The sequence below is a fragment of the Hyperoodon ampullatus genome (assembly GCF_949752795.1).
Source record: "Hyperoodon ampullatus genome assembly, chromosome: 9".
Taxonomy (NCBI): domain Eukaryota; kingdom Metazoa; phylum Chordata; class Mammalia; order Artiodactyla; family Ziphiidae; genus Hyperoodon; species Hyperoodon ampullatus.
Window position 1 is genome coordinate 108,869,871 of NC_136922.1, and position 27,960 is coordinate 108,897,830.

The following is a 27,960-nucleotide window of genomic DNA, read 5'->3' on the forward strand; positions in this document are numbered from 1 at the left end:
TCGCAGCCTGGCTCTGTCCTGCCCAGGCCTCTAATAGGCTCCCATTATGCTGAGAATAAAAGCTAAGCTCTTCATCAAAGCCCGCCTTGACGTGCTGGCTTCCTCCTACCCCCAGCCCCTGACGCTTGCCATGTTCTCGACCTCAGAACTTTCCCCAAGATCTCCATAAGGTCACTTTCTCACATTCAGTGTCTCCTCAACAATCTCTGACCTTGCGTTGTTTCTTCACAGAATGTATTCCCATTTGAAATTCTATTATTTATTTCCTTCTCTGCTACTTTGTCTCCTTCACTAGAATAAGACCGCCATAGGCAGGGGCTTAATCTGTCTTGTTCACCACTGTGTCTTCAGTGAGCACATAGTAGGAACTCAATAAATGCTGGTTTGAATTAATTAATTAACCCGATCCCAAAGCCATATTTACCACCACACTGCATGCTTGACATGAGGAACCCAGGGAGAGAAAGTGCATTTCCAGAGAGAAGTCCATGTGCCTAGGGAGGTATTATGTGCTGGGCTTCTCTGCTCATATTTATTTTCCCATCAAGAGACAAGGCCAAATTTAAAAAAAAAAGATATTTACAACCAGTTTATCCTGAAAGTTACAAAGCTTAGAACAATGTACTTTCTCTTTGAAACACATATAACTGATTTTGCATCTGATGCAGGCCATGGAGGGATTTTGAAAGTAAGTTATTAGCCTGGCATTAGTACTTTAATTTTGTTTAATAAAAATATTTATATTTTACATTTTAAACAAGTTTTGAATTGTTGAAATCCCCCCAAAATACATCAACAAATTAGATTTCACGCATATACTGGGTTCTTCAGAACCCACCCAGTGTCAGAACATGACGTGCTCACGCCTAGAGTATTGTTCTAGAAGGTGATGCTTCAAGGCAACAGGCTCCCTGGGGGTTTATTCACAATGCCTAGCATTATTACTGGGCCTAGCTGAAATAAATCTTAGATATTTACTGTCCATTTTTCATGGATATTAAATTATTACTGAGTTGTTTGGAGAGAAATAGCCAGCTGTATTATTATAATTACTTACAGTGTGAATTTTTCGTTTAACACCAACAGCGTATGCCTCTTTTACATAAGTGAATTTTCCAAAAAGCTAAAGCATATTTCCACTCATATACATGCAAGTCTTCTTCATCAGAGAATACTGACCACACTTTGGACTTTTCCTTATGACTCACAGTCATTATAATAAATATTCAGGGTTGTACTGAATTAGTGAAAATATAATATCAACTATCCTGGATCACTGAGAGGTATGAATGAGATGACAGGTAAGGGACTTGCCCAGGCAGGGACCATGTTAAGTGTTAATCCCACCGCTTTAATGTAATTTGTTGTCTGGTTGTTTTCTTCCTTGCTGCTAGTACTTGGATTTGAATTCAAAGACTCTAGCCTTGAATTCCAAATCTATACAATTGTCATCTCAACAAGTTATTTTATATCTCTGGGCCTTGATTTCCTCATTTGTGTGATCAGTGCACAAGGTTTTCCGCTTTCCTTTGTCAAATATAACCCAACTGGTGCTTCCTACACTACACATCAACACACTTAAACTCTTTTCATGCATCACCTGAGCAATGACTGTCTTGGCCTGCAACATAGAGGCCTCAGCTTACAGCCACAGCCTTGAGGGACAGGGAAAGGGTGCAGACTCTAGAAACGTAACTGTCTTACTCCCTTCTGTCTACTCTACACAATATTATAGACTGGGTGACTTAAACCAGCAGTCTCCAGCCTTTTTGGCACCAGGGACCAGCTTCATGGCAGACAATTTTTCCATGGGCTGGGGCGGGGGCAGGGGAGGGGAATGGTTCAGGTGGTAATGCGAGCAATGGGGAGCGGCAGATGAAGCTTCCTCTCTCACCCGCTGCTCACCTCTTGCTGTGAGGCCCGGTTCCTAACAGGCCATGGATCACTACCAGTCCACAGCCAGGGGTTGGGGACCCCTGACTTAAACAACAAACATTTATTTTTCATAGTTCTGGAGGATGGGAAGTCTGAGATCAAGACACTAGCAGATTGGGTGTTTGATAAGACCAAGTTCCTGGTTCATATATGGCCTTCTTCTCACTGTGTCTTCACATGGTGAAGGGGGCAATGGAGCTCTCTGGGGTCTGTTTTATAAGGACACTAATCTCATTCATAAGGGACCCAGCCCCATGACCTAATTACTTCCCAAAGGCCCTACCTGCAAATACCATCACCTTGGGGATTACTGTTTTACATGTGGATTGGTGGGGGCACAGATATTCATTCCATTTCAGTGACACTCCATGCCCCACACAAGGCTCAGTCACCTGTACTTCTAGAAATGGTGATGACCTGGAACCACTTCATCATGTTGGTCACTGTGGGCAGTGGTGTCCTTGCCAGGTGATCTTCCATCTTTATGTCACCCATCACTCCCTTCTGCCCCCACTCATGATGCCATGCTATGGTGCTCAGTCATGCTCAGCTCAGCAACTGCTGCCCCTGCTGCCATGTAATGCAAAGGTAGGTCTCCATGCACCCACTTTGAGGTACCTAGGAGAGGAGGTTTAAGATTCAGGTTTGCTTAGCCTTCCAGGGCTGTGAGAAGAGTGGCACAGATACACACAGTTCTCTGTTGTTATTCCCCATGTCATGGAATACTCAGTGTCAGAGGCCAGTTATTTGTATTTTTTATCCAGGCTCCTATCATGTTCCTAGTACTTAGTGGATGTTTATATTAGTTTCCTAGTGCTTCCTTAATAAATTACAACTAACTAGTTACTTTAAAGAACACAAATTTATTTCTCTCACAGTTCTTAGGCCAGAATCCAAAATCATGGTGTCGTCAGAGCCACGCTCCCTCTGGAGGCTCCAGGGGAGGACCATTCCTTGGCTTGTGGCAGCATCAGTCCTGTCTGCCTCCGTCAGCATGTGGCCTCTCCTCTCAATGATATCTGTGTGTCTGTCTTTTGGTCTCTTCTTATCAGGACATCAGTGATTGAATTAATGGCCTACCCTAAACCAATATGGCCTCATCTTTACTTACATCTTAATTATATCTGCAAAAATGCTCTTTTAAAGTAAGATCACATTCACAGATTCCCAGTAGAACTGAATTTTTGAAGGATGCTATTCAACCCAGTACAACAGTCAATAAACATAAGAACTAGTGGACTGAATGATTCTAGGTCTCATGCATCCTGCTGCTTATTTGAAGAATTCAGGTCAAGTCTACCCATAAACATCTGCATCCCTGCTCACCCACTTTCCGAAAAGCATGAACTTACATAGTAAGATTTTATTTTTCTGAATTAAGGCATTGAGTGCTGATAAAATGCAAACTTAATTAATTCTTTAGTTTAATTGGATGGTGAGACCCTTTCCATTGAGATAGTCACTGAAGCATGTCTCAGTGGAGAGGAGATGTTCACTGAGAAGGAACAACTGGGAGCAGGCAGGAGGAGCTTAGACCCCGGGGAATGGAGAATAAAGGGGGTGTAGTAAAGTCCAGGCAAACATCACCAGCTTCAGAGTGTTGCTTAAGGTGGAGCCAGTGAGAGGAGTTCATAAAATTCCCCAGAGAGAAGACAGGTTACAGATCCAGCAGCCGCACTCTGTCAAACTCTAGAAGGATCTAAAAGAGCTGCCGTTCCCAAAGTTGGCACATTTTCCCAATGAACTAGAGCCTTCGTTCACTCAGCAGTGCCGTTAAGTCCCTCCATGTGCTCCACGTCCCACTTGTTATAAGGATGCTGCAAGGCCCTGCTAAGGAGGAGGATGACGGTGGTGGTAACAGCAGGAACCACTTACTAAGAATTTATTAGGTGCTCAACACTATATACACCATAGTCATCTCATTTACTTTAATCCTCACAAGCACTTTATGAAGTTGTTGCCATTACTATTTCCCTATTTTACAGATAAGAAGAGTAAGGTTTAAAGAAAAGTGACTTTTCTAAAACTAATTACTAGTGACAGAGCTAGGACCCTGGTCTGTCCATCTCTAAAGCTTAATAATTTTACACACAGAGAATCAGAGAAAATTGAAATAGCCTGTGATGGGAGACCATTTTCCACTCTTTTTTTTTTCTTCAGCTGGCTTACCAAGGAGATTTCATTCTCTTAACAACTGAAATATTAGGACTATCTTGATCTCCTTGCAAATTACCAACTGGATAGAAGAAGGTCAGATACTAGATGGTCCCAAGGTCCTTCTGACTCTATAATATTGTGAACTGCTGTAAATAACAACCAGACATCCCTCCACCTTTCACTTCAAAAGGAAAAAACTCTTCATGTTATGTTTAAATCATTGACTCTGACAGCATGGGCTACTTTCTCCAAATTGACCTTCCCTTTGTTGGATATGTACAGAAAATTATGTATAACCAAAACCAAGAGCTTGGGTACCAATAATAACATCTTATATTTAAATAGTATTTACATATTTTAAATGCATTTTAGTAAACTCATGAGCATCCCATTTCCTAAATTCTAAGTGATATGAATGAAAACTTGCAATATGATAGAAAACTTTTGTACCTGAGAAGTTAAATCACAGTATCTCTACTACATAAAACTCTGTACTATTCTAGAGTACGTGAAAATTGATGATGCAATAAGTGTAGCTCTGTCTTCAGTTTGTGATCTCATTGATGAGATAACAGAAGAAAGCAAAAAGCCATAATTAATAAATGAGTGCTATTGTAAGTTCTGTGGGGATTGTCTTAGGCTGAACTTCCCCCAGAAGCAGACCCTGAGACAAACATGTGTGTGCAAGCAATGTGTTTGGGATATGTTCTTAGGAAGCCCCCATGGGGGAGAGGCAAAATGAAAAGTGTAAGGGAAAGTGAAAAGTGTAAGGGAAAGTGAAAAGTGGAAGGGAAAAGTGGAAGGGAAAGAAGGGCTTAATTGGGGCTCAAGCCCCCTGTGGGACTTGGGGAGCTGGTATAGAGCACGCTCCCAACTACCCCAGACAATGTGCCACAGCTGGAGCATTCACCCACCAGCTTATGTCACAATTGGTGTGGAACTGCTCCCAGGATGTCCAGCCTGCTCTCTGGACAGGTGGATTCCAGAAACCAAACAAAGTCTCCAGGGAGAAAAGGCACAGGTACTTGCAGTTGGAATCCACCGGGCATGCCTGGGCGTGGCGAGTGCAATGCGGACATGGGTGAGGACCCACAGCGCATGCCATCAGGGTCCTCCCTAATGAAGAAAAAAATCTCTCAGAGGTTGGGTCCTTGAGGAAGGCTCCATGCGGAGTTAAGTCTTGAAAAATAGTTCAGATTCTAGGCAGAAAGGAGGGAGAGAGCAACAGTTTGGACCTCTGGCCTGGCAAGAGCAAAGGTAGGCAGCAGCAGGGCAACATCTTGTCAGGCAGGGGCCTGGTGGAGACTAGAAGGAACTGAGGCTACACTCTGGAGGGACCTAAGTTCACAGGTTTCTTTAAGAGACTTAAGGACTGAAAGTAGATCACCAGCTCCTGCAAAACTGCTGATGTATCTTATACCAGGAACTAGGCTATTTCTTTTATCCAGGGGTTATTTTAAAGTTCTGGGTTGTTTTCAAAATTCTCCAGACTACAGGGGCAGGCAATGGGCCTTCCACCACAGGGTACTATCTTTTAGAGTCATTAGGCTGTAAGTTTGAGAGATGTATATTTTTTAAAGTACGTTTTACTCATAGATGTATGTCTGAGAATTCAGAAGTAATAGGAATTTGTAGTTGGAAATTTATTTAAATACACTAGCAGAGAGCTGTCTTAAGCCTCTGGGCCCATCCTCTCTGGAATGAAAAGAGAAACAGAGGCTGTGGGTTGGGAACTTGTCACACTCCTGCCCAGAATGTGACAGGGTCAGTTGGGGTCAGAGTTGGTCCTGCCTTTGGGTGAAAGAACTAGGGTTCAAGCATCAGGCGGTGCTTGTCTTAGGGTGGAGTGCGGTGGAAATTCCCTGGTAGGGCTTTCTTCTTTGGGTGACGCAACTCCACATCTGGGGCAATCCTGCTAGTGCCCAGCCACAGAGCACCCAGAGCGGGGACAAGTGGGGCCTGCTGGGATCCGCAGTGTCAGCTTGGAACTTATGTTTAGAATTTGTGGGGGTTTTGTTGAAATATAGTTGATGTACAATATTACATTAATTTCAGGTGCACGTAGTGATTTGACATACGCATTCATTATAAACTGATCACCACTTTACGTCTAGTAACAATTGGTGCCCATACAAAGTTATTACAATATTATTGGCTATATTCCTCATGCAGTATATGTATATACATATATATATATATATATATTTTTTTTTTTTTGCGGTACACGGGCCTCTCCCGTTGAGGAGCACAGGCTCCGGACGCGCAGGCCCAGAGGCAATGGCTCACGCGCCCAGCCGCTCTACGGCATGTGGGATCCTCTCAGACCGGGGCACGAACCCGTGTCCCCTGCATCGGCAGGCGGACTCCCAACCACTGCGCCACCAGGGAAGCCCCCTCATGCAGTATATTATATCCCCGTGGCTTGTTTATTTTAAAAGTGGAGTTTCATACCTCTTAATCCCCTTCATGTATTTCACGTCCCCCACCTTCCTCCCTTCTGGTACCAGAAGGGTTACCTGTATCTAAGAGTGTTCTCTGTATCTAAGAGTCTGTTTTCATTATATTTTGTTTGTTTGGTTTTTAGATTCCACATATGAATGAGATCATATGGTATTTGTCTTTCTCTGAGTTATTTCACTTAGCATAATACCTCTTGATCCATTCATGTTGTCTCAAACAGCAAGATTCCAACTTTTTAAAATTTAAAAATTTTATTTTATTTATTTTTTATACAGCAGGTTCTTATTAGTCATCAATATTATACACATCAGTGTATACATGTCAATCCCAATCGCCCAATTCAGCATACCACCATCTCCACCCCCCCGCGGTTTCCCCCCTTGGTGTCCATACATTTGTTCTCTACATCTGTGTCTCAACTTCTGCCCTGCAAACCGGTCATCTGTACCATTTTTCTAGGTTCCACATACATGCGTTAATATATGATATTTGTTTTTCTCTTCCTGACTTACTTCACTCTGTATGACAGTCTCTAGATCCATCCACGTCTCAACAAATGACTCAATTTCATTCCTTTTTATGGCTGAGTAATATTCCATTGTATGTACGTACCACATCTTCTTTATCCACTCACCTGTCAATGGGCATTTAGGTTGCTTCCATAACCTGGCTATTGTAAATAGTGCTGCAATGAACATTGGGGTGCATGTGTCTTTTTGAATTATGGTTTTCTCTGGGTATATGCCCAGTAGTGAGATTGCTGGATCATATGGTAATTCTATTTTTAGTTTTTTAAGGAACCTCCATACTGTTCTCCATAGTGGCTCTATCAATTTACATTCCCACTGACAGTGCAAGAGGGTTCCCTTTTCTCCACACCCTCTCCAGCATTTGTTGTTTGTAGATTTTCTGATGATACCCATTCTAACTGGTGTGAGGTGATACCTCATTGTAGTTTTGATTTGCATTTCTCTAATAATTAGTGATGCTGAGCAGCTTTTCATGTGCTTCTTGGCCATCTGTATGTCTCCTTTGAAGAAATGTCTATTTAGGTCTTCTGCCCATTTTTTGGATTGGGTTGTTTGCTTCTTTAATATTGAGCTGCATGAGCTGTTTATATATTTTGGAGATTAATCCTTTGTCCACTGATTCGTTTGCAAATACTTTCTCCCATTCTGAGGGCTGTCTTGTTTATGGTTTCCTTTGCTGTGCAAAAGCTTTTACGTTTCATTAGGTCCCATTTGTTTATTTTTATTTTTATTCCCATTACTCTAGGAAGTGGATCAAAAAAGATCTTGCTGTGATTTATGTCAAAGAGTGTTCTGCCTATGTTTTCCTCTAAGAGTTTTATAGTGTCCGGTCTTACATTTAGGTCTTGAATCCATTTTGAGTTTATTTATGTGTATGGTGTTAGGGAGTGTTCTAATTTCCTTCTTTTACATGTAGCTGTCCAGTTTTCCCAGCACCACTTATTGAAGACACTGTCTTTTCTCCATGGTATATCCTTGCCTCCTTTGTCATAGATTAGTTGACCATAGGGGCGTGGGTGTATCTCTGGGCTTTCTATCTTGTTCCATTGATCTATGTTTCTCTTTTTGTGCCAGTACCATATTGTCTTGATTACTGTAGCTTTTTAGTATAGTCTGAAGTCAGGGAGTCTGATTCCTCCCACTCCGTTTTTTTCCCTCAAGACTGCTTTGGCTATTCGGGGTCTTTTGTGTCTCCATACAAATTTTTAAGATTTTTTGTTCTAGTTCTATAAAAAACACCATTGGTAATTTGATAGGGATTGCATTGAATCTGTAGATTTCTTTGGACAGTATAGTCATTTTCACAATATTGATTCTTCCAATCCAAGAACATGGTATATCTCTCCAACTGTTTGTATCATCTTTAATTTCTTTCATCAGTGTCTTATAGCTTTCTGCATACAGGTCTTTTGTCTCCTTAGGTAGGTTTATTCCTGGGTATTTTTGTTGTTGTTGTTGCAATGGTAAATGTGAGTGTTTCTTTAATTTTCTTTCAGATTTTTCATCATTAGTGTATAGGAATGCAAGAGATTTCTATGCATTAATTTTGTATCCTGCAACTTTAACAAATTCATTGATTAGCTCTAGTAGTTTTCTAGTGGCATTTTAAGGATTCTCTATGTATAGTATCATGTCATCTGCAAACAGTGACAGTTTTGCTTCTTCTTTTCCAATTTGAATTCCTTTTATTTCTTTTTCTTCTCTGATTGCCATGGCTAGGACTTCCAAAACTATGTTGAATAATAGCAGTGAGAGTGGACATCCTCGTCTTGTTCCTGAACTTAGAGGAAATGCTTTCAGTTTTTCACCATTGAGAAAGATGTTTGCTGTGTGTTTGTCATATATGGCCTTTATTATGTTGAGGTAGGTTCCCTCTATGCCCACTTTCTGGAGAGTTTTTATCATAAATTGGTGTTGAATTTTGTCAAAAGCTTTTTCTGCATGTATTGAGATGATCATATGGTTTTCATTCTTCAATTTGTTAATATGGTGTATCACATTGATTGATTTGCATATATTGAAGAATCCTTGCATCCCTGGGATAAATCACGCTTGATCATAGTGTATGATCCTTTTAATGTGTTGTTGGATTCTGTTTGCTAGTATTTTGTTGAGGATTTTTGCATCTATATTCATCAGTGATATTGGTCTGTAATTTTCTTTTTGTGTAGTATCTTTGGTTTTGATATCAGGGTGATGGTGGCCTCATAGAATGAGTTTGGGAGTGTTCCTTCCTCTGCAGTTTTTTGGAAGAGTTTGAGAAGGATGGGTGTTAGCTCTTCTCTAAATGTTTGATAGAATTCACCTGTGAAGTCATCTGGTCCTGGAATTTTGTTTGTTGGAAGATTTTTAATCACAGTTTCAATTTCATTACTTGTGATTGGTCTGTTCATATTTTCTATTTCTTCCTGGTTCAGTCTTGGAAGGTTATACCTTTCTAATAATTTGTCCATTTCTTCCAGGTTGTCCATTTTATTGGCATAGAGTTGCTTGTAGTAGTCTCTTAGGATGCTTTGTATTTCTGCAGTGTCTGTTGTAACTTCTCCTTTTTTGTTTCTAATTTTATTGATTTGAGTCCTCTCCCTCTTTTTCTTGATGAGTCTGGCTAGTGGTTTATCAATTTTGTTTATCTTCTCAAAGAACCAGCTTTTAGTTTTATTGATCTTTACTATTGTTTTCTTTGATTCTATTTCATTTATTTCTGCTCTTATCTTTATGATTTCTTTCTTTCTGCTAACTTTGGGTTTTGTTTGTTCTTCTTTCTCTAGTTCCTTAAGGTGTAAGGTTAGATTGTTTATTTGAGATTTTTCTTGTTTCTTGAGGTAGGATTGTATAGCTATAAACTTCCCTCTTAGAACTGCTTTTGCCGCTTCCCATAGGTTTTGGATTGTCGTGTTTTCATTGTCATTTGTCTCTAGGTATTTTTTGATTTCCTCTTTGATGTCTTCAGTGATCTCTTGGTTATTTAGAAACGTATTGTTTAACCTCCATATGTTAGTGTTTTTTACGTTTTTTTCCCTGTAATTCATTTCTAATCTCATAGTGTTGTGGTCAGAAATGATGCTTGATATGATTTAAATTTTCTTAAATTCACTGAGGCTTGGTTTGTGACCCAAGATGTGGTCTATCCTGGAGAATTGAGAAGAAGGTGTAATCTGCTGTTTTTGGATGGTATGTCCTATAAATATCAATTAAATCTATGTGGTCTATTGTGTCATTTAAAGCTTGTGTTTCCTTATTAATTTTCTGTTTGGATGATCTGTCTATTGGTGTAAGTAAGGTGTTAAAGCCCCCCACTATTATTGCATTACTGTTGATTTCCTCTTTTAGAGCTGTTAGAAATTGCCTTATGTATTGAGGTGCTCCTATGTTGGCTGCATATATATTTATAATTGTTATATCTTCTTCTTGGATTGATCCCTTGATCATTATGTAGTGTCCTTCCTTGTCTCTTGTAACATTCTTTATTTTAAAGTCTATTTTATCTGATATGAGTATAGCTACTCCAGCTTTCTTTTGATTTCCATTTGCATGGAATATCTTTTTCCATCACCTTACTTTCAGTCTGTATGTGTCCCTAGCTGTGAAGTGGGTCTCTTGTAGACAGCATATATATGGGTCTTGTTTTTGTATCCATTCAGCAAGCCTGTGTCTTTTGGTTGAAGCATTTAATCCATTCACGTTTAAGGTAATTATCGACATGTATGTTCCTATGACCATTTTCTTAATTGTTTTGGGTTTGCTTTTGTAGGTCCTTTTCTTCTCTTGTGTTTCCCACTTAGAGAATTTCCTTTAGCATTTGCTGTAGAGCTGGTTTGGTGGTGCTGAATTCCCTTAGCTTTTGCCTATCTGTAAAGTTTTTGATTTCTCCTTTGAATCTGAATGAGATCCTTGCCGGGTAGAGTAATCTCGGTTGTAGGTTCTTCCCTTTCATCGCTTTAAATATATCATGCCACTCGCTTCTGTCTTGTAGAGTTTCTGCTGAGAAATCAGCTGTTAACCTTATGGGAGTTCCCTTGTATGTTATTTGTCGTTTTTCCCTTGCTGCTTTCAGTAAGTTTTCTTTGTCTTTAATTTTGGCCACTTTGATTACTATGGGTCTCGGCATGTTTCTCCTTGGGTTTATCCTGTGTGGGACTCACTGTGCTTCCTTGACTTGCGTGGCTATTTCCTTTCCCATGTTAGGGAAGTTTTCAACTATAATCTCTTCAAATATTTTCTCGGGTCCTTTCTCTCTCTCTTCTCCTTCTGGGACCCCTATAATGCGAATGTTGTTGTGTTTAATGTTGTCCCAGATGTCTCTTAGGTGTCTTCATTTCTTTTCATTCTTTTTTCTTTATTCTGTTTCACAGTAGTGAATTCCACCATTCTGTCTCCCAGGTCACTTATCCGTTCTTCTGCCTCAGTTATTCTGCCACTGATTCCTTCTAGTGTTGTTTTCCTTTCAGTTATTGTATTGTTCATCTCTGTTTGTTTGTTCTTTAATTCATCTAGGTCTTTGTTAAACATTTCTTGCATCTTCTCGATCTTTGCCTCCATTCTTTTCCCGAGGTCCTGGATCATCTTCACTATCATTATTCTGAATTCTTTTCCTGGAAGGTTGCCCATCTCCACTTCATTTAGTTGTTCTCCTGGGGTTTTATCTTGTTCCTTCATGTGGTACATAGTCCTCTGGCTTTTCATCTTTTCTATCTTTCTGTGAATGTGGTTTTTGTTCCACAGGCTGCAGGATTGTAGTTCTTCTTGCTTCTGCTGTCTGCCCTCTGGTGGATGAGGCTATCCAAGAGGCTTGTGTAAGTTTTCTGATGGGGGGGGACTGGTGGTGGGTAAAGCTGACTATTGCTCTGGTGGGCAGAGCTCAGTAAGACTTTAATCTGCTTGATTGTTGATGGGTGGGCCTGGGTTCCCTCCCTGTTGGTTGTTTGGCCTAAGGCAACCTAACACTGGATCCTACCTGGCTCTTTGGTGGGGCTAGTGACAGACTCTGGGAGGGTTCACGCCAAGGAGTACTTCCAAGAACTTCTGGTGCCAGTGTCCTTGTCCCCACAGTGAGCCACTGCCACCCGCTGCCTCTGCAGGAGACCCTCCAACACTAGCATGTAGGTCTGGTTCAGTCTCCTCTGGGGTCACTGATCCTTCCCCTGGGTCCTGATGCACACACCACTTTGTGTGTGCCCTCCAAGAGTGGAGTCTCTGTTTCCCCCAGTCCTGTCGAAGTCCTGCAATCAATTCCCACTAGGCTTCAAAGTCTGTTTCTCTAGGAATTCCTCCTCCCGTTGCCAGACCCCCAGGTTGGGAAGCCTGATGTGGGGCTCAGAACCTTCACTCCAGTGGGTTGACTTCTGTGGTCTAAGTGTTCTCCAGTCTGTGAGTCACCCACCCAGAAGTTATGGGATTTGATTTTACTGTGATTGCGCCCCTCGTACTGCCTCATTGTGGCTTCACCTTTGTCTTTGGATGTGGGGTATCTTTTTTGGTGAGTTCCCGTGTCTTCCTGTCGATGATTGTCCAGCAGCTAGTTGTGATTCTGGTGTTCTTGCAAGAGGGAGTGAGAGCACATCCTTCTACTCCGCCATCTTGGTTCCTATCAAGATTACATTTTTTATGGCTGAATAATATTCCTGTGTGTGTGTGTGTTTGTGTATATGTGTGTACTACATCTTCTTTATTTATTCATCCATTGAAGGACACTTAGGTTGCTTCCACACCTTGACTATTGTAAATAATGCTGCAATGAATATTGATTGTGCATATATCTTTTCAAATTAGGCTTTTTGTTTTCTTGTGGTAAATACTCAGAAGTGAAATTGATGGATCATATGGCAGTTGTATTTTCAATTTTTTGAGGAATCTCTATCTGTGTTCCATAGTGAATGCATCAGTCTACATTCCCACCAACAATGCACAAGAGTTCTCCACATCCACACCAATACTTGTTATTTGTTGTCATTTTGATGATAGCCATTCTGATAGGTGTGGCATGGTATCTCATTGTGGTTTTGATTTGTATTTCCTTGATGATTAGTGATGTTGAGCGTCTTTTCATGTGCCTGTTGGCCATCTGTATGTCCTATTTCGAAAAATATGTATTCAGCTCTTCTGCCCATTTTTTAATCGGGTTTTTTGTTTTTTTGATGTTGAATTGTATGAGTCCTTGGTATATTTTGGATATTGACTCCTTAACAGATATATCATTTGCAAATACCTTATCCCCTTCAGTAGGATTCCTTTTTATTTGGTTGATCATTTTCTTCACTGTGCAAAGGTTTTTCGTTTGATATAGTCCTATTTATTTATTTTTACTTTTGTTTCCCTTGCCTGAAGAGACAGATCCAAAAAAAATATTGCTAAGGCCAATGTTAAAGCGTGTTCTGCCTATGTTTCTTTCTAGAAATTTCATGGTTTCAGGTCTTACATTCTAGTCTTTAGTCCATTTTAAGTTTATTTTTGTAAATAGTGTAAGAAAGTGATCCAGTTTCATTCTTTTGCATATAACTCTACAAATTTCCCAAACCATTTATTGATTTTTTTTAGATTTATTTTTATTTATTTATTTTGGTTTTGTTTTAAAGTCTATTTTGTCTGATATAAGTATTGCTACCCTGGCTTCCTTTTGATTTTCATTTACAAAATGGGGCAAAATCATCCCAGTTGAGAAGCCTAGTCCCAGTGAGTGCTTACCTAACACTCCCTCTTCCATTACAGCTTGGCACTGGTGGGCCCCTTATAGCCTGTGGGTATTAAAGGCTTTACTTTGTTGCTAGCCTGTGTATGTTTCACAGGCTTTTATCATTTCTTTGGCCTTGCCCACACCTCTGTAAACAAGCTTCTTGTGCTGGGGCCAGACTTGGGCTTTTCCTGTAGATAAATGTTAGTATCTTAGAAATGGTCTCATCACAGACCACCGGGAAAGTCGTACTTTATTCTGTGAGGAAGCTGCTCATCTTTCAGGAGATCATAGCCTAAAGGATTTTTCTTCCCTACTTCTAAGAGGATCTTCCAAAAGCAGCAGGTCCCATGTGTCCACTTCTGCTGGAGCTGGGAAAACAGACCCTTTGCTGTGCTACCCACTCAAGGCTGCTCTGCCCACTTCCCAACCCACAGGCTTACTCTCTCTGAATTCATCACAGGATTTTGAGCAATGGCATAGAGTCAACAAGTCTTGTTTTAGGAAAAGAACTCATGACCAGCTCAACTTTAGAGATGGTGACCAGAAATGAATTTATGTATATTTTGGTTCTAATATCCAGGTCATGGAAGCAACCTAAATGCCCATTGACATACGAGTGGATAAAGAAGGTGTGGTACATATATACAATGGAATATTACTCAGCCATAAAAAGGAACGAAATTGAGTCATTTGTTGAGACATGGATGGATCTAGTGACTGTCATACAGAGTGAAGTAAGTCAGGAAGAGAAAAACAAATATCGTATATTAACGCATGTATGTGGAACCTAGAAAAATGGTACAGATGAACCAGTTTGCAGGGCAGAAGTTGAGACACAGATGTAGAGAACAAACGTATGGACACCAAGGGGGGAAAGCAGTGGTGGGGTGGTGGTGGTGGTGTGATGAATTGGGCGATTGGGATTAACATGTATACACTGATGTGTATAAAATTGATGACTAATAAGAACCTGCTGTATAAAAAAATTAATAAAATAAAATTGGAAAATTAAAAAAAAAGATTCTTAAGTGGGTCCTGGTTCAGTGGAAAATTAAAAGTAACTTTAGGCAGAATGTAAATCAATTTTGAAGAGCTTCCCAAGGGAAGGAAGTTTTTGGTTGGCCTTAGCTCTTCAAAATGATTCTGAGTACAACTATTTCTGTCTTCAATCTCTGGGTATAGCAGTAACAGGTTAGTGTCAGGCTTTTAAAAAAATCATTCAGAGAATGTTTCTTCATTTATCATAGATTATTTAATAAATTTTTATAAACAGGAAATATATGAGAACTGCCACCACTTCAGTGAATCATGTGATTCATACAGGCAGAAAGCATTCTTCAAATGCAAAAGATGGCTTGAATCAGACTGCTGGAAAATATTGGCTAAAAAGGCATACCTTTTTTCCCCTCATTTCTATTACTCTTTATTCAGTCTATAGGATTATTAACAGAATGCTGCCTTAACTTTTGCCTGGGTTGTTTTCTTCCAAATTTAGTTCAATAAGTAAGACCTGTCTTGGATATTGCACAATATCTGTCAATAGTCCCAAATCTTGATGCATAAACCTGTGTCTGATTGAGTCCATGAGAATCACCTCTGAAGTCTGTTAAAATACAGATTTCTATGCTCAACCCAGAGATTCTGATTCGGCTTCCAATGTAATTCTGATGAGCAGGCTCATTTCTGGACCTCTGGTGTACACCTCTTGCTCTACTTTGTTAGGAACTGCAATGTGGACTATGGTGAAATTCTGCCACTATAATTGGTCTCGTGGGATCTGAGTCATACAAAGCCCAGAGTGTAGCTGATGGGCGAGGTTTCTTTGTATCTTACTCTGAGGCAGCTGAGAAGATGCCAAGCGTCTTCTCCCCAGCTCTCTCCTAGAGATGTGTTTGCTCCTCTAAGAAAACACAGAAGAAATGCATCACTTCTCAAGCTGCAGGAATAGAATCACTTGCTACACCTGTAGGTACAACAGGTACATAACCCCTCAGAAAGCTGCTTTCCCTTGCTCATGTCAGCTAAGGAGGAAGGTATATACCAAACGGTATGAGACAGTACAATGAGGAAGCTTACAGCTTCTTAATAAATTGGGGCAAAAGATAATTACCTCAAAAATGGTTTGTCCTCCAAAAAAAAAAAACTATCTTAAAAACAAAACAAAAAGAAAACCCCCAAAAAACTATCTTATTGAAGCTCTGCTCAATACTTGTCTGACTTGTTTTGGTATATTTTGCCACTATTAAACTCAATGTGATATTAAGAGAAAGTTAAACAGGTTAGTCTCTTTTTCTCCACGCTTTTGGAAAAGATTAGTTTGACCTCAAAGTCAAAGACTCTTCAGCCTGATGACATTTCCTAAATGTGGAATATTCATCCACCATTGTCTGCTACACATCCAGTACAACAGAAGTGTCTACTCCTAAGGAGTTTACTACATATTAAGAAAAATACATCTTAGACATGGAATCTAATATGAGACCAGGATCAGAAGATTTTGGAGCTGGAAGGGTCTTATACCTGAATTTTATTATCCTATATGCAATAAAAGACTAAAACCCAGAGCCTGAAGAGGTCACTCTGTCTTCTTCTGGTTGTAATCAGCACACATTTCATTGGTTTTCATTCCTTGTCTCTCTGAGTCTGTTCATCTGGGACAGGCCAACAAGTGTAGATCAGCAACGTTCCTTTACAAAATGATCTATTTCAGCTGTATTTATGCCAGAAAAAGATTGCACAACATGTGCCTCTTCAATCATAAGATGACCTTTCATTTCCTCCCTCTGGCAGCCCCAAATTTATTTTATTTGAAGCTATTTACCAAAGAAGTGGAGTCTCCAAAGCTGCTCCTCACTAACCCGTGCTGTACAGCTTGCATTTCTTGCCTCTAGTTCTAACCGAAAGGTGAAGGTGGTGTGCCGGTGGCATCAGGATGTCCCGCAGGTCAGATCTGAGCCCCAGTAGCCCATCTCCTCTAACCCCCGCCCCTACACTAATGCTGAAGAGCTTTCCTGTCTCCACCCGTCCTCTCACCACCGCTTTCTCCCCAGCCCCAGATTAGGCCTGTTCATGGTATTCTTCCTGTGTGGTTATCACAGCCTACACTTCCCTCCCCCTTTCTGGACAATCAAAAAGCATTGTATATAAGTAGTAAACAGATGGAATTGTCTCCTCACATTGAAGGAGGCTTCTGTCTACTTGGGAATGCAAAGTCTTTTATTACGTGAACTAATTATGGAGTTCTTAAATGCTAAACCTGTCAGATCTGGAAGTTCAAACAAGGAAGGATTAAGACAGGCTGGCATATTTGGGTGAGAGGTGCTGGAGACAGGGTGGCTTGAGGGAGAAAAGTCAATGGAGAAGGCAGCACTCCGAGTGAAGACACTGCAGGACCCTCCCCAGGGAAGACTCTTCTTCAAGGCCTCCTACTCCTGCTGAGGGGGACAAGGAGGCACTCTGTGTCCTGCCGTTCCGGGCCAGCTTTCCTTAACCATGAAAGTTAACTGTGTTTTGTCCCTTCTCTGAAGACTCTATCACCAAGTAGGGCTGATTTATTTGCCTTTTTTTTGTGTGTGGTACGCGGGCCTCTCACTGTTGTCGCCTCTCCCATTGAGGAGCACAGGCTCCGGACGTGCAGGCTCAGCGGCCATGGCTCACGGGCCCAGCCGCTCCGCGGCATGTGGGATCTTCCCGGACCGGGGCACGAACCCATGTCCCCTGCATCGGCAGGTGGACTCTCAACCACTGTGCCACCAGGGAAGCCCTATTTGCCTTTTAATAAGAGAAGTCAACACCTAAATAAGACATTTTTCTTAGAGCATTTAAGAGAGAGGAAGAGTAAGCATGTAACCGAAGAAGCTGGAGGGAAGAACCAAAGGTCCTGAAGTGGTACCTAAGTCAAAACATCTTAAAACTTATGTTTTATCTTTAAAGTTAATAAAAAGTATACTTGCTCTGTTGCTCTTCCCCCAGATAGCCATCCACACGCCTTGCTCCCCCTTCACTGGGTCTTGGCTCAAATGCTACCTTCTCAGAAGGGCCTCTGAACTGGCATCTGTGCACATGGCCACCCCTCGCATGCAGCTCCCTGAGTCTGTATTATTTCTTCTTGTTAGGAATTCCTTCCTACTGTTCTTTGATTCATCATTTCCCACACTGTTTGTACAAAGTGGACACAATAAATATTTGTTAATTAAACAAGTGTTCCTCTGTGATATGTGTGGCTTCCTTTTTAAATAAATGTATCAATATTTTAGCAGTAATTTTTTTATCTTTCCAGAATATATCTGAAGGAACTTAATGGTCCATGAACACACATCTGTTGATCCTGTGTTTTTGTTACACTTTATACCCTGTCCTCCTACCCTGAGCTGCCCAGTGCTCAGGCTGCATCTTTGAAGCCCAGCTTAAACCTGAGGTGTGAGTTCTGTGTAGGCTCTGGGGGCACTTGGGGATGTTGTCCGGCTGAACACTAAGTATCTCCTGGGGGCAGGAGTGAAGGGGGTACCAACTCTCATCCCTCTGCTTCTTCCATTTCCCTCCTCCCTCTGCTGACATGTGGGTTTCCCACCCCCCAGGGGCGGCCTCTCACCTTGACACAGACTCCGAAATGGAACATGGCTGAGGACTCCATCCATGTCACAAAGGCTGGTCACAACAATCTGGCAGGTTTCTCTGAGGCCAACATCGCCTTTGTGCTCAGACCTGCCACGTGAAGAGTCACCTACGTGGGTGATTTCAGCTCCAGTAAAGCCACTCTGGGGAACCATGGTTGAGGCCCCTCGGATCTCAGTACAGCTCCGTCACCAACTTCCAGTACAACTTTAGGCAAGTACTTAATCTGAGATTTAGGGTCTTCATTTGCACAAATAGGGAATGTTTTAGATTAATGTATTTTTTTCCACAGATAGTTCTTGGCCCACTATTAAGTTTTAGGCAGTCTCCTGATTTGTTTCCATCTCAGGAGTTCTGACCCCCATCCTACTCTATCCTGACTCCATACATTTGACATAATAGCTGCCTCTCAGACGGCTCCTAGGGAGACATCGGACCAGCAGGTATCTTTGGAGGGTGTGCTCACATGCTGTTTGTCATAGCTGAAGGGCTGTGAGCAACTCTGAACTGAAACCCAAGGTTTTGGCTCATCTGCCTCAGGCTGTCTCAACAGCAGCGACTGGATCAGGCCTTCATTGTAGCAGCTGCAGGATGGGCTTGCTTGGCAGCCCCCATGTCCAGGACGCCAGCCCCGAGATGTTAAGGGCACTCCTAGCCCCTGACTAACAAATGCAGTGCAGCCAGTGATTATAAATCACTGGAAGATACAAAGCTCTAGTTTCATGGAGAAGATGAGGACAGAACGGGGGTTCCGAGAAGCGGCGAGAAGTCAGGGTGGGGCTGGTGGGGAAGGGACCCGGTGCGGCACAGACTGTGAGCTCTGCCTGACCCATGACCCCCCAGGGGCTGTTAGGAGCATTTGAGATACAGACAATCCACAGATTCAACACCTCCTGGTCCTGCTGGCAGGAAGCTCAGTTAACTCCTGTAAATGCCAGGTCTGGGTACTTCTCTGCTTCTTGTGGCTGGTGATTCTTATTATGTTTTCCTCTGACCTGGACTATTTTGTGTGGTTTTAATACTGTTAGTTGACACAAATTCTTTCTGAAAGTAAGTGGACTATAAATCATAATTGTTTCCTAATTAGATCTGAATATATTCAATAATGATCTATCAGCCCTAAGACTGACCCTGAGAATTTAAAAAACATATTAGTAATTTAGTAGTTTCCAAGTACTAGTTTTTTTTTTAATGAACAAAGTCACACTTTTACTATTCTATGAAAATAATCTGTAAACATTGAATGAATGGCATTTTACCGGAGGAGGAGCTGGCTTTGTGGCAGGGCTGTGCTAATGTTTATTCACTGTTGCCCCCATACGGGCACTCTCCAGACAGTACATGGCAGAATTTGTTACCACCTCACTACCAGATTGAAGGGAGAATAAGAATGGGGTTGGTCCCTGGATCCCCTAGCTCCTAAGACTCATTGTACAATTTATGAAACAGCTGAATTCTAATTCAGAGTAGATCTTCACTGGCAACATTACATATTACAATTGATATATCATTTTATCTAAGATTTTTAAATTTATCGTTCCATTTGAAGGGTCTCCAAACTTCTTTTTTTTTAATTTTTTTTTAAGATTTTTTTTTATTTTGCTTTATAACAAATTTAATCAGTTATACATATACATATGTTCCCATATCCCCTCCCTTTTGCGTCTCCCTCCCACCCTCCCTATCCCACCCCTCCAGGCGGTCACAAAGCACCGAGCTGATCTCCCTGTGCTATGCGGCTGCTTCCCACTAGCTATCTACCTTACGTTTGGTAGTGTATATATGTCCATGCCGCTCTTTCACTTTGTCACAGCTTACCCTTCCCCCTCCCCATATCCTCAAGTCCATTCTCTAGTAGGTCTGTGTCTTTATTCCTGTCTTACCCCTATGTTCTTCATGACATTTTTTTTTCTTAAATTCCATATATATGTGTCAGCATACAGTATTTGTCTTTCTCTTTCTGACTTACTTCACTCTGTATGACAGACTCTAGGTCTATCCACCTCATTACAAATAGCTCAATTTCATTTCTTTTTATGGCTGAGTAATATTCCATTGTATATATGTGCCACATCTTCTTTCCCCATTCATCCGATGATGGACACTTAGGTTGTTTCCATCTCTGGGCTATTGTAAATAGGGCTGCTATGAACATTTTGGTACAGGTCTCTTTTTGAATTATGGTTTTCTCAGGGTATATGCCCAGTAGTGGGATTGCTGGGTCATATGGTAGTTCTATTTGTAGTTTTTTAAGGAACCTCCATACCGTTCTCCATAGTGGCTGTACCAATTCACATTCCCACCAGCAGTGCAAGAGTGTTCCCTTTTTTCCACACCCTCTCCAGCATTTATTGTTTCTAGATTTTTTGATGATGGCCATTCTGACTGGTGTGAGATGATATCTCATTGTAGTTTTGATTTGCATTTCTCTAATGAGTAAAGATGTTGAGCATCCTTTCATGTGTTTGTTGGCAGTCTGTATATCTTCTGTGGAGAAATGTCTATTTAGGTCTTCTGCCCATTTTTGGATTGGGCTGTTTGTTTTTTTGTTATTGAGCTGCATGAGCTGCTTATAAATTTTGGAGATTAATCCTTTGTCAGTTGCTTCATCTGCAAATATTTTCTCCCATTCTGAGGGTTGTCCTTTCATCTTGTTTATGGTTTCCTTTGCTGTGCAAAAGCTTTGAAGTTTCATTAGGTCCCATTTGTTTGTTTTTGTTTTTATTTCCATTTCTCTAGGCGGTGGGTCAGAAAGGATCTTGATGTGATTTATGTCATAGCGTGTTCTGCCTATGTTTTTCCCCTAAGAGTTTGATAGTTTCTGGCCTTACATTTAGGTCTTTAGTCCATTTTGAGCTTATTTTTGTGTATGGTGTTAGGGAGTGATCTAATCTCCTACTTTTACATGTACCTGTCCAGTTTTCCCAGCACCACTTATTGAAGAGACTGTCCTTTCTCCACTGTACATTCCTGCCTCCTTTATCAAAGATAAGGTGAGGGTCTCCAAACTTCTAAATGATCTAATTCATAAATAGGTCAACTATCTAGAGACAGCATAGTTCATAGACTAAGAATGTGGCCTCCATAGTCAAATAATCTGGGTTTGAATAATGGCTCTGCCACTTCCAGTTGGGCCTCAGTTTTCTTATCAGTAAAATGGAGATAATAGGACCTATCTCAAAATCATTTTGAAGATTAAATGAGAAAATACATTTAAGGTACTCAGAAAGCAGCCTGACCCACAGGAAGCCCTCAGTAAATGACAACCATTATTAAATCCCTCAAAGGGGAAACTGAGTGTAGGCAGGATGGAAGGGGCACAAATAGCAGCTGTGAGGAGCCCTGGGCCTGGGGCTGGTCTGGGTCTCAGCTCCCCCTTGGGGCAGGCTGTGAGTCTGAAGATCTCCGTGAAGACGTTTTCTGGGTTGAGAGGGGGCAGACAGGGTGGGGGTGGAAAAACAACAACAAAAACACATGCAAAATGGGGATCTGGTTATGAAAAGAAGATATGTTTCATAATTGTGAACCAAAATTAAGAGCCCTTTTTTGCTTCTGTTTTTATTTTAAGTTTGTATTTTCACTACTACTTTTATGAATGGTTCACCTTGATCTTCAAAATAAAAATAAACATTGCCCTTCAGGACATATAATATTTGTGTTATACTATGATTGGAGTCTCCCTTTTGGGAAAGAAACTGCTCTTTTTTGTAATTTTCCACACAGCCCCAGCCCTGACTCTGACAAAGGGAAAGTATCCTCAAAGGGCCGCCCTGACTCTCCTCTCCCAGCTAAACGGCCGTGCTTTTCTTATCTCAACCTGACATGACTGTCCACCACAAATTGAGTGTGTCAAGCTATAGTTTTGTGAAGTTTCACTTTTATACTAAAAAGCTTCAACCTTCAGGGACTTTTTAATCACCCAAAGATATTCCAGGAAGGTAAACCATAAAGAAACAAGTGTCCTTTCTATTTCCATAGATTTCAGATTCTATCCTAAGATTTATAAACTGCCTTTAGTCAAATTTCATGTTTCAGAACTGTCCCTTCATTTACAGCCTGAATGTTTCCCACGCAACAGCCCGTCTTAGTCTGAGATGCTATAACAAAATACCATTGACTGGGTGCTTATAAACAACAGAAATCTATCCTCACAGTTCCAGGGGCTAGAAGTCCAAGATCAAGATACCAGTATGTTCCCGTGAGGCCCTTCTCACTGTGTCCTCACGTGGTAGGAGATAGGGGTCTCTCTGGGGTTTCTTTCATAAGGGCACTAATCCCTTTCATTGGGGCTCTACCCTCATGACCCAGTCCCCTCCAAAGTCCCCACTTCCTAATACCATCACCTTGGGGGTTAGGATTTCAACATAGGAATTTTGAAAGGATTCAGACATTTAGACCATAGCACAGCCTAATCCCTGAATCAAGCTAGAAGGGCCAATGCTTTACCTGTAACAAGAGAAGACCTATTTGAGTCTCTTCTACATTAGGTCAAGCATCTCCTGGTGGCCAATTCCTACTGTCCAGTAATGGAAGTGAGTTTCCTGATAGCCAGAGTCTTTTAGGCAGTGGTGGCTTCAAGCCCACGCCAATGTCCCTTTGTTTTAGCAGATGGCTGAGCTACAATGCAGTTGATTTGCTTTTACTATTATAGCCCCACACTATGACTCAGTGGCTGAATGGGCAGAACTGGACTGCCAGCTTCCAATCAGTTATTTCTGTTGTCTGAACAATCAGAGCAAAGGGACCACATCTGTGAGTGATAAACTAAAGGGATCACTCATGTGATAGCACCGCATTCATGCAATGTGGCCAATGCAGGAACCCACCCAAACCTCCTCAGCCTTCATTTTTTTTATATTTCAGATGTCTTAACATCTAGGAACCAGTTGACCTAACAGTATCCAGTAAGACCATGAAAATGAAATGAAATGTAGGAGTAGACTAAGTCTATATACACAGGTGCATACTTTCCAAAGGACTCCCTGGGAGGACCTTAGCAAGTCCACAAGGTCCCAAAAATTGTATGGAAAAAGTTCGAGTCTAGACATTTATCTCTATCAGTTTCTCAAAAGGATTTAAGACCTTAAAACGTAATTAAAGAGTTTCTGGCTAAAGAGGGTTGATTGAGAATGCATGTTTCAGTTCCTCTCCTCCTACTGTATTCAGTGTATCTTTTTATTGTTATGCTGAAGCCTTCCTGACACTAAAGGGACTGCTCCTACCAGGGTTAGCTGGTGAAGAGCTTGCCAGCAGTGTGCATTTCACATGCAAACCCGGCATCCAAGGCCACACTTACACTCCAGTCAGACCCCTGTTGACCACCCAGGGCCAGGTCTCAGGCAGCCCAGGGCAGCCTCTGCACCCCAGAGCCTGCTGAAATGACTCCAACTAGCAGATCCTACGGCTGCTCCCTTGCTTCACCCATTCTTTGCCATGGGAACCCCAGCAAAGGCTCCTGTGCGTGTCTCCCCAACCCCTTCTGCTTCCTGACTGATCCTAGTGTTTCCCCATGTGGCCCTGCTGGGAACATAAGACCCATATTCTTCCTTCTAACTTCCAGAAGTGTAAGATAATAAATGTGTGTTGTTTTAAACTGCTATGTTTGTGGTGATTTGTGACAATAGCAATAAGAAACTAATACGAACCTCCAACAGGTGGCATGAGACTGCTGTGGAAAGAAGGCTGCAGGTGGGCACAGCAGGGATGCCGATGAGGCACCACTCGCTCCCGCATGCCCACAACCAGGTGGCTGCAGCACTGCAGGGGAAAGAGCGCTTGTGTTTCATCATGGTTTGGACTTTCCGATCAAGCTTCACAGGAACTTGGGTTAGTGAACAGTCCTGGGAAGTTAAAAATGACTGATAGTGAAAACCCAGGGTTCACACTTACATTTGAGGGGGAAGCCTAGAGCCATGGAGACTTCTGTTACTGAGTCCGAGCTTGCTCTGCTCGCCACACGACAGGCCAATAAATTGGGAAACAAGGTGTTCAGGCAAGGAATATGCCTTTATTCAGAAAGCCAGCAGACCCAGAAGATGGCAGAGTAGGGTCCCCAAAACCCGTCGTATTTGGGTCTGGATGCCAGTTTCTTTTATAGAATCAGAGCAGGAGAGGCGGTGAGGAAGTAAAGTAAAAAGGACCATGGGTCTTGCAAAACATCTCCTGGAATGGCCAGCCTCAGGGAGGGGATGTGTTAATTTCTTCCTTCCTGCAGCCATTCACAGGTGGGCAGGGTCAGATTGTCTCCCTGTGAGCTGAACAAAGGAACCTTAGTTTAACATTTCTCCTGAGGCCTCTCTCCTTGGTGCTTAGACAGCCATCTTCTCCCCAAGTCCTCACATCGTCTCCCCTGTGCCTAAATGTGTCCCAATCTCTTCTTGTAGGACATCAGTCCTGTTGCTTTAGGGTCCAGCCTTGTGACCTCATGTTACCTTGATCACCTCTTTAAAAACCTCTCCAAATACAGTCACATCCTGAGGTCCTGGGGGTTAGGGATTCAGCATGCGCATCCCTAATGCTCCTTTTCTTTGTAAGCATTCTTCATTCCAGAGAGAAGGTCATGGTACGATAACCCCGGAGATCACCAGAGCCCATCTCTGGACCTCCTCACACCAACCTTGATGGTTTTAAAATGTTCCATGAGCAGAGAAGAATGCAGACCCAGCACCTGCCCTGATCCTTATCAAGAACCCTGTTTTAGGGGCTTCCCTGGTGGCCCAGTGGGTGAGAATCTGCCTGTCAATGCAAGGGACACGGGTTTGAGCCCTGGTCTGGGAAGATCCCACATGCCGCGGAGCAGCTAAGCCCATGAGCCATAACTACTGAGCCTGTGCTCTAGAGCTCGCAGGCCACAACTACTGAGCCCACGTGCCACAACTACTGAAACCTGCATGCGTAGAGTCCATGCTCTACAACAAGAGAAGCCACCGCAATGAGAAGCCTGTGCACTGCAACAAAGAGCAGCCCCTGCTCGCTGAAACTACAGAAAGCCCGCGCACAGCAACGAAGACCCAATGCAGCCAAAAAAAAAAAAAGAACCCTGATTTGAGCCAACAGTATAAGTTTTACTCACTAAACCCTTTCAGTGGGGACACAGTCTTGAGGGCACTAGCCTGCTGTGGCCTCCTTTGCCTGGCAAAGAAATAAAGTTACTCTTTTCTTCTTCACCCCAAACTCTGTCTCCATCATTTTGATTTGCTGCAGTGTAGAGAGACTGAGATTTTGGTAATAGTACAGGTAGGAAGATGGGGTGTGAGGTTCTGATGTTTGCAAGGCCTTCCTGATAGGGATAGAGTAGCATAGTTATACAGGTAGTTGTAGAAGCCCCACTAGGGAATTACAGACAGAGAGGGAAACCTAGGGAACTGTGGGAGACCACTGTAAGTTAACGACTGCTCAAGAAATCTATGGGAACATTGTGGAATGAAGCAGGCGTGCTTAACTATAAAGCCATAAATAAAAGCACGAGACCTGCCCCAGGTCATTGAGTGAAAAAAGTGAGGCCTGCATCCTGTTGGTCAAGTTCAGCAAGATAATGTTCCTTAGGATCAAATGAGGCAGGAGATAGATGGGCTGTAGGCTAGGCATTTACAAATGGCCTCCTGTTCACACCTCCTGGGGTGAGAAGAAGATGGGCTCCAGGCCAGACATTCATTACCAGCTCCCTGTGTACATTTCCTGAAGCAAGTGACAAACCGGCTCCAGGACTACATATTTATGACCGGAATCCTGTCTAAATTTCGAGATTTGCACTTTGATATAAGAAACAACAACAGGAATAGGGTAGATAACCGGACATTGGCCTTATTTATGGCAGGGACAGAGTGGGACTAAACCCTGTTAAAAGATCAAGAGGTCATACATTTCCCATCCTTGGGGCAAGGGAGACATCACACATGTGCAGAAAGGCTCCTTGGTGGTCAAAAAGGAGGGGACACCACCCCATAATATGTGATGCTAAGGCCGACCCGCAGGCCTCTGGGCTGTAATCCATTTTGGAAAAAAGGTGCACACGCATGTTGGGGAGGGTCCTAGGGCAGGGCAGGGGTGAAAAAAGAAACCAGATAATTGGCCAGAGGTAAACAAAGACCCGGAAGAACTGCCCTGTATACATGACTTAACCGCCTCTTTACTGCGCTCCCCCTCGTTAGGGAGGGTGTCCACACCCTTTCTCTCCAGGTGTGCATCTCTGCCTTGCTCCTGTCTTAACTAAACAAACAGTTTTTCTGTGTGCTTTCCCACTTCTTGTTGTGCTATGTCTCTAATAATAAACTTTGTACCTGTTTTTACAGACTTGCCTCTGTGAGAAATGCATTTTTCAGTGGGGGCAAGAGCCAGGGGTTGTGGTGGCTGGGATTCCTGGTTTTCATCTAGGCTCCCCAGGTTCAATTCCTGGGCAGGGCATTAAGATCTTGCTTCATACCACCTCTCAGTGCTGCTTCTCCGAGATCACAAGGACCGGAATTTAAGGGAAAGATGACGTTCCAAAGTAGGAGACCCTCATTATACAGAAACCTGAGATGATTTAAGATATTTTAGTATACGTTACCACCCTTCTGTTGATTTAAATAAGTGCCATGACTGTCCTAGTTTGACCTCAAAGGGTCAAACACAAGGGAGGAGCTACTGATGTAAGCCTGATGTCTAGTCAGAGAATGAGGAAGAAGGTGGCCTCCCCACTTCCCTTTGGTTCTAAAAATGTAGACCACTTAATCCCTGGGGCAGAGCGCCCTCGCCTGCCCGCTTTTATCCTTCACAAGCGTCCTATATTTAAAAATCTACTTCTTGCCTATCACTGCCTCTCGCTGAATTCCTCTGTGCTGAGACAGAAAGAACCTGAGCCTCAGTAAGTCCAGACACCAGGTGAGTGATGCTACTTAAAAGACTGTGGATTCAAGTCCCATACTGGGTTTTGGCTGGGTTCGAGTCCTGGCCTGTGGATTCAAGTCCCGATCTGAGGTGCACAGTTTCATTCTCAGTGTAAAGATCTGTGCACCCCCCCCCCCAGCCAGTCAATTCCGCACACCATCCTCCCAAGAACCTCAGATCCAGGACTGTGAGTGCAGAGGCTCTCCTCTTGCTTATCTGTAACTTCCCACGCCCACAGTGAAGGGCACCTTTTGCCCCATCTCTTACATTGAATTTTTTCCATGCATTTCTACGTACAGTTTGATTCTATGTCACAATTTGCATTCCATTCTACAAGACTCCTACATCCAAAATAACTAAATTTGAATAGATTATGATTGACCTTTTGGGCCATACAAGTCTGTGGGCTTAGACAAATGCATAGTGGCAAGTATCCAGCCTAAAGTATCACATGGAATACTGTAACAGGGAAGAGCCAATTTTGAGTCCATGTTGGATCTGTTTCTTTGACTTTAGCCTTTGCTTTTCGTTGCTTTTGTTATTATAATCATACATAATGGCTATCCAGCTGTGAATGGCTGCAGGAAGGAAGAAATGAACACATCCCCTACCTGAGGCTGGCCATTCCAGGAGATGTTTTGCAAGACCGATGGCCCTTTTTACTTTACTTCCTCACCGCCTCTCCTGCTCTCATTCTAAAAAAGAAACTGGCATCCAGATCCCGAT